The sequence below is a fragment of the Monomorium pharaonis genome, chromosome 2 (assembly GCF_013373865.1).
Source record: "Monomorium pharaonis isolate MP-MQ-018 chromosome 2, ASM1337386v2, whole genome shotgun sequence".
NCBI lineage: Eukaryota > Metazoa > Arthropoda > Insecta > Hymenoptera > Formicidae > Monomorium > Monomorium pharaonis.
Window position 1 is genome coordinate 16,047,251 of NC_050468.1, and position 7,109 is coordinate 16,054,359.

Below are 7,109 nucleotides of genomic sequence, written 5' to 3' on the forward strand. Positions count from 1 at the left end.
GAAATAAAGTCAAATTCTATATTTCCACGAATACGTTATTCATTAAAAATATCTTTAAATTATTAAAGATTTAATAATAAAAGCATTATCTACTTTCGATGAATTAAAAATCTACAAAAGACAATTTTATTCCATTTAAATTATAAACTAACTAATTTTCTAGATAAATTTTATCACAGTATCAAATAATATTTTATTTAAATATGCGTTATGTTTTTTAATTTTATCGCTTACGTTTATTTGATTGGTAAAACTAATAAATCTTGAAATTACTTATTTGTAATAGCTTTTTATTACTGACTTTTAAACTAAACTAATTTTTTTATTTAATATTTTGAAATAAAATGATAAAATTAATAAGGCATTAAAATCAATACAAAATGACCACAATATTCTTATTAAACGGATCAGATATTTTCGATAAATTTGTTTATACATCTTATATATAATGAAAAAATTGTTGAAATATCTAAAAGATGCAATTTTGTAACAATTTTTTCGTAAAAGATAATAACTCCGCGATTCAGTATCCCTAAATGTTATATTTGAAGAAGAGAGGGATGTCTCTGATAATCTACAATTTTTGTACTTTTAAACAAGGTGAGAATTTGTTCTTTTACGCTTACGCACCGTTCGTATTTTTTTGTTATTGAACAAAAGAGACTGTATAAGAAAGAAAAGGACATGTGAGTGAATGCATATATATATATATATATATATATATATATACACACACATATGCACACATATATATACATATATGTATACAAGAATGATATAAAAAGAAAGGGAAATACGTAATTAATCGTTACAAGAGATAAAGATTATAATAAATATCGGATTCAGTATCTCTGTATGGTTTTACCAGGCTTGTTCGAGCCTCTAGCGTGATATAATAAGATGTGCCTGCTATAACATGTTGTTTGTAGCTTTTCAAAGTTTAACCGTCTTTACTTTTCTACGTATGTAATTTAAATGCGTCCCCCGAAATTCCTCATTTTTCGCGCGTCTTCTCTTAAAACATTAACGATTGGTATAAATATGAATACATCTTTTTCAAAATTAATCTTAACCGTTTTTTACGTGTACATATATACATATGATGCTGTAAAAATAAATCGAGTGCAACTTGCTTTACGCCTCGGTTACACATTTCAAATCAAGAAAAATAATAAGACTATTAATACTAGCAAAATAAATTTTAATATTATTTCAAACAAATTTTTATTTTAAAAAAACATTAATTTAAAAGATTTTTATATATTTCTTTAATTTTACAGCAGGTAACAATAATAAAATATACGAGAATGACAAAGAAAGTCGAAATAGCGGACATCTCGTGGGACAGAAAGTTTAATCTTTTCGCGTGTAAAAGAGAGTTTATAAAAATATGTAATAAGCATACACACATGCGTTGTCTAGATTATTGCAAATTAAGAGGCAATGATAGTATAGGATTAGGATTATCGGAAATACGAAAACAATTGAGAGAATGCACGCATTAAACGCTGCTAATGCGAATGCTATATATGAATATACATATAATATAGCTTTTAAGGGTTATCGATGCTCCGCCGCTAATCCCTTCGTTTCCAGATAGAAAAGTTTCCTTATGGACGATTATTGGCACGAATTATCTGGACGTTCAAAACAACGAATGTGTTCGGGAATTGACGTATTACTGAATTCAATTAGACATATCGGCCCATGTTTAATATGCAATATCATTAAAATGTTCGTCAACTGATCAATTTTAATCCAAATATTCGTCCATGTTATTCGCAAGACGCATATCAGTACAATAAATTTTTAAACATTTTTCAGCAATAAAAAATTCTATCGAATTTGTATCTACATTTTAACATCAATGTCACTCGAAAAAAGATGCGGTAATGTCGCTGGTTTCGAAGGGTTTAAAAGAATCATTTAGTATGCGCGATCAAGAATAAATCGATTTTTTTCAGCATCTACTTCTACCTCGTGAGAAGATAACACGATTTTCCTTTGTCGCACGATGCGCAAAGTTTGTTCTCGAATTTTTCACACAGTACCACGAAACAGATTGTAGCGAAGTGTATTAATAAGTGTATCACTTAATATAAATAAGAAATAGTACAGGGAATAACCAAAATAAATCTAGCCGGAGCTTGATTACACACACATATATATATATATATATATACATATATATATATATATATGTATATACATATTATACAAGTTAAATGACACGTGCGCACCGAATATATGCATCTTGTTATTTATAATAAACAGATATAAAATAAGTAATAAAATTATTTAATATCCTTCCTTGTACTTTTCAACCTATTTCATTACTAATTAAATAAATAAAGTGAAATTAAACATGGTTGTTATATTTTGAAGTACTGTCTTCTTATCAGTTTTAACTTTAATGAAGACCATAATCATGAAAAATGTACTTTTAGCTTTTGTTAAGATATTACGGTAATTTATTGTAAATTATTTAAACATTTTATGATACATGTAAAAATCTCTATTGTAAATTTCATACATATGATGTTTTATGTGCGAAATTTGATTGAATGCCAAACACTAACTGTGGTTCTTTCTCTCGAATCCTATTTGATAATCATATATTGCTATAGGGAGATTAATGACTCGAAAAGGAACAAAAAGAAATTAACGGCATGCTGAAGCATCTGCATTTTTATAAAGATTAACTTTCAGGACGCATGTGTTGGCGCTTTAAAATAAAAGGAACCGGCTTAATTAAAACGTTTTCACCCTGACCGCAATAAAGGCAGTAATATCTCTGAATAATATGTTTTAATCTGTCTATCAACATTACCAAGAATATCAAATGCTATTTTCATCGAGATGCATGGTTATATTCTCGACACAAAAGCAACATTGTTGTAATTACTAAAGGGCAATTCTGAACAAACAAAGACAATTTATCAGTTATTTTAACCGAAAGACAATAGAACACACATGTGAAAAGCTTTATTTAGCGGACTGATTACTCTAACGCGGATATAGAAAGTCCGATAGATTTATTGAAAATATGATTTAGATTTCAATTGTGCTATGATAATACAGTGCAATAAATTTGTTCGTTTGCTTTGCTATAACAGACTATAAATATTTTCTACTAAATATTCCTATTGATTATTTTTTAAATAGAAAACTTTTTATAAAATAAAATATTTTCAATCTTCTAAAGTAATATAAAATACAGTAATTTATTTTAATACAGTAATGCAATTTATTTTTAACAAAATAAATTTATTTTTATATAAAAGTAAAAAAATGGAAATATTTTTAATAGATATTAAGAGATAGAATATCACTATTTATATTACAAGATGCTTTAACAACACTTTCTAAAGAACAGCTAGAGTAAAAAATTTTAATATTAAATATCAAAATTACTAGTTTTTGAGTTTAAAGTTATTAAGTCTCGCGCAGTTGCACTTATTCATGTAACAATTAAAAATATATCATTTTTTATTATACATACATGTCCAATAATTACACAGCCACACAAAATAAAAAAATTGGTATAATATCTTTACGTATTTTGAGCCGCTGAATACAAAGCCGGTATCATAATTGTCCCAATCATTCGCCTTTTGAAAAAGTGGCCTAAAACCCAAGCTAAAACCCTAAAATTCACAATAATTCCGCTGCACGCAAAAAATGAGGCAATTCTGACATCGGATTTGTGTTCAGCGACTCAAAATATATAAGAATATCATGGTCTGGTCCGTACAAATCAATTTTGTGTGGCTGTGTTACTGATTAATTTATTATCCATTATTAGTTTTCATAGCCATTATAATATTATTTTTTCTTAGTAATAATGAATGTATACTTTTATTCTAGAAAAGTGAATATTCAAATCTATAAAAATAATCAGATAAATTGTTGTAACAAAAATTATTGTGTTTAATCAGTAACAATTTATAATTGTTTAATTTATAATTGTGTTTAATCAGTAACAAATAATAAAATTTGTAATAAAAAGACTATGTAATTACGCCTCTCCATTTTCTTCTATATTCTATTTTTCGATTGTAATTAATCTTTAAACTACGCAATTAAAGTATTGTATGCTATATAGTTGTTAAAATACTTGGTATAAATAAAAAAAAGATTTTAAAATAAAAAAAATTGTAAGAAAAATATTTTGAAAGAATTTTTGATGTAATACAACTCAGTTCACTGTTTCTCTTTCACGGATTTCTTCTCAGGTACACGATCACACGTATGCATCACACATGCACATCGTACATGCGTGCATTGGCGACAAGAAACCAGTCTTCCCGACAATTTTTGCAACGATAAAACGAATAACGTCTTCGTGGAATCGACAGGGCCGTACACGCACATCCGCTCTTCTTTGGCAGAAAAAACTTTCCGCGTGCTCTTTTTAACTCATTCCGTCGCGTATACATATTATCAATTTTTAAAAATTTATATTCAATTATACATAAAATATCAGTATAAAATGCCGTTTATTTTATTATATGTCATTTAATTTGATTATCATTTAATAAAACCAGTTAATTTACATGTGTATCTTTTTATATACGTTCAAAGCTTATATTTAATAATTAATAAATATAATATCTTTTAGCTTTTGCTTTAATAATAGCAATAATAACGTTTGTCACATTTATTTAATAAAGAATTACTGATTAACACATACAATGTAAAAAGAAAGATGTTAGCTCAATAATAAATATTTTGCTTTAAATTATTTTTTATTTATTTAAAATAAATATTGTCCTTTACTGCAAAACATTCTATCAAGTTATTCAAATTCCGTGAATTCTTACTATGACAAAACAAAATGTTTAGAATATTATTTCTAATAGAAATATATTTCTCTGTTTATACAATTATTTATATAATATTTGATTACGTATTTATTTAGAAAAATTAAAATGTTCACAAATTAATTATTGTTCTTTATATCTATTTTCTTAAATCGTTTTTTAAGATCGTCAATTAACGTTTTTAAAATCGTCAATTAACAGTAGCAATAATTATGTAATAGGTATATTAAGAATATAATAATTCTAATTTATGCGCTGTAATAATATAAATTTAAACTATACATTTAATAGGTTTGTTATATTGATAAGTATTTATTGTACGTTATTATAACATTTTAATAAAATACTTTATACATTATTAAATTGCAATAATATTGCACAAATATTTTATCGCCTAAAGATTGCAAAAATGTTGCGAAATATTGCTGTATTTATGATATAATTTACGATATATAATAGATGTTTTATAGCTTTATATACTTAAGTATATATAATAATTATTTTAATGCTTTCTCGAGCAGAAATTTTTTATCAATTAGTTTCAAAGATTTAGCAACCACTCAGAAATTATAAGTAAATCGTTTTTATTTGTCGCAGTAACTAAAATCGATCACTTTCGCTCGTCCTTTTTTGAATTTTCATCCGAACCTACGAGGCGCGCGCATTTAAATTCACAGTCATAAAACAAACACCGCGCCACATGCATTCGAATCGACATGCAAACGAGCTTTCCTCAAATTCTACGATCTACGTACTTACCATCTATAAACTCGATTTCGTTTCTCCTTCTTCGTGACGAGAGAATCTATCCATCGATGTACACGTCGGCGATATATTAATGGAATTTCATTGCGCACAGTATCAAAACAACACGTCGCGTCGCGTCACTTACGAACTCGGTCTCGCTCACACTCGTTCACCAGTCGACCGTCTCGCTGCGACCGACGCGGCGCGCGGCAGCGCGACTCGGCTGGCTTCGGCCGGCCCCGTGAGTCTTCGGGATATCGCCCGTAGCGGCCTAGCGCCGACCAGCGGCGCGCCGCCGAGTCTTCTTTGATCTAGCGCGTATTCTTAGCGCGACTGGCGTGGGAGCAGGTCCGCGCGCGTATCGCCAACGCTCACGAGGAGGGTTGCCGACCTGCGTACCGCCTCCGCGTTGCTCCCGTGCTCCGTTACCGTCGTAAACTTCACGTCGCTCGTGTTTGCCGCGCGTCACGTGTTCACGCATCGTTTTCGTCGATCGATATAACGCGAGTGTATCTGTTCCTTTCTTCACGCGCAAGTGCTTGTCGTTGCTCGATCGTCCTCGGGAAACAGTTGAATCATATTCAAAACAAGCCGCGCGCGTCGTTGCCTCACGTGCCGCGAAACACTCAAGGAATATCCAGCAGGGGGATTCATCGAGAATCCACAATTCCACACGGTCGCATCTGTGATCGCATCGCGCGATGTTTTGATCGTGAACCGCGCGCCCGATTCGCCCGCAACCGTGAAAGAGAAGGAACAAAAAACACGCGGTCGCGTCCTCGAGTGCGAAACTGTCGTCTCGTTGCAATCGCTTTAATGTGAAATCAACGTTCATTCCCGTCGTCGGGAATATGCGTGCTTAAGTAATTCGCGTTGTTGACAGAGGAGTGACGAGTGTACGGTGGTGTTGGTGCAGTGGATATGCATCGTCGGGTGTTGTAAGGGTGTTTCCCGGAGTTTCCTCGACCTCCTTGGATCGCGAGGACGCAGGATGGAGCCGGTCAAGATCTTTTTTTGGATTTACGTGCTCTTTATGGTGGTGTACGTCGACGGAGCGAAGAATGTCACCCAAGAAGAGAGAGGTATGTACACTTGTTTCAATTTGCGCTTGCAAAATATTGTCGGCATTGGTTGGGTCGCACACTCTCAAATGTGTAATTGTACTCCTAAGTGTAAGTAACGGAAAAATTAAAGAAACTTGCGTAACGTTTTGAATCTCTGGCACTCCCACCTGTTACTTCAACTGCCCTTATTTCTATTCGCTTATAAATCCCTAACCGATTAGGACGGCTCTAAGTACATATTAATCTCGACGCGAGTCATTCCGACTCAAATATCTTACACAAGTATATCATATCGTATTGTCAAATAAGCGAATCAATGTTATTCTAAGGAAAACGCACTTGAACCAAAGGGTGTCTCGGGTTAGAACGCAACTCGTTTATAGATCATATCAATACACAAACAAATTATGCATCATTTAATTCTGAGAATTTCCTTATGTTGCAATTAAAATAATCCACGTATAAAATTTTAGAT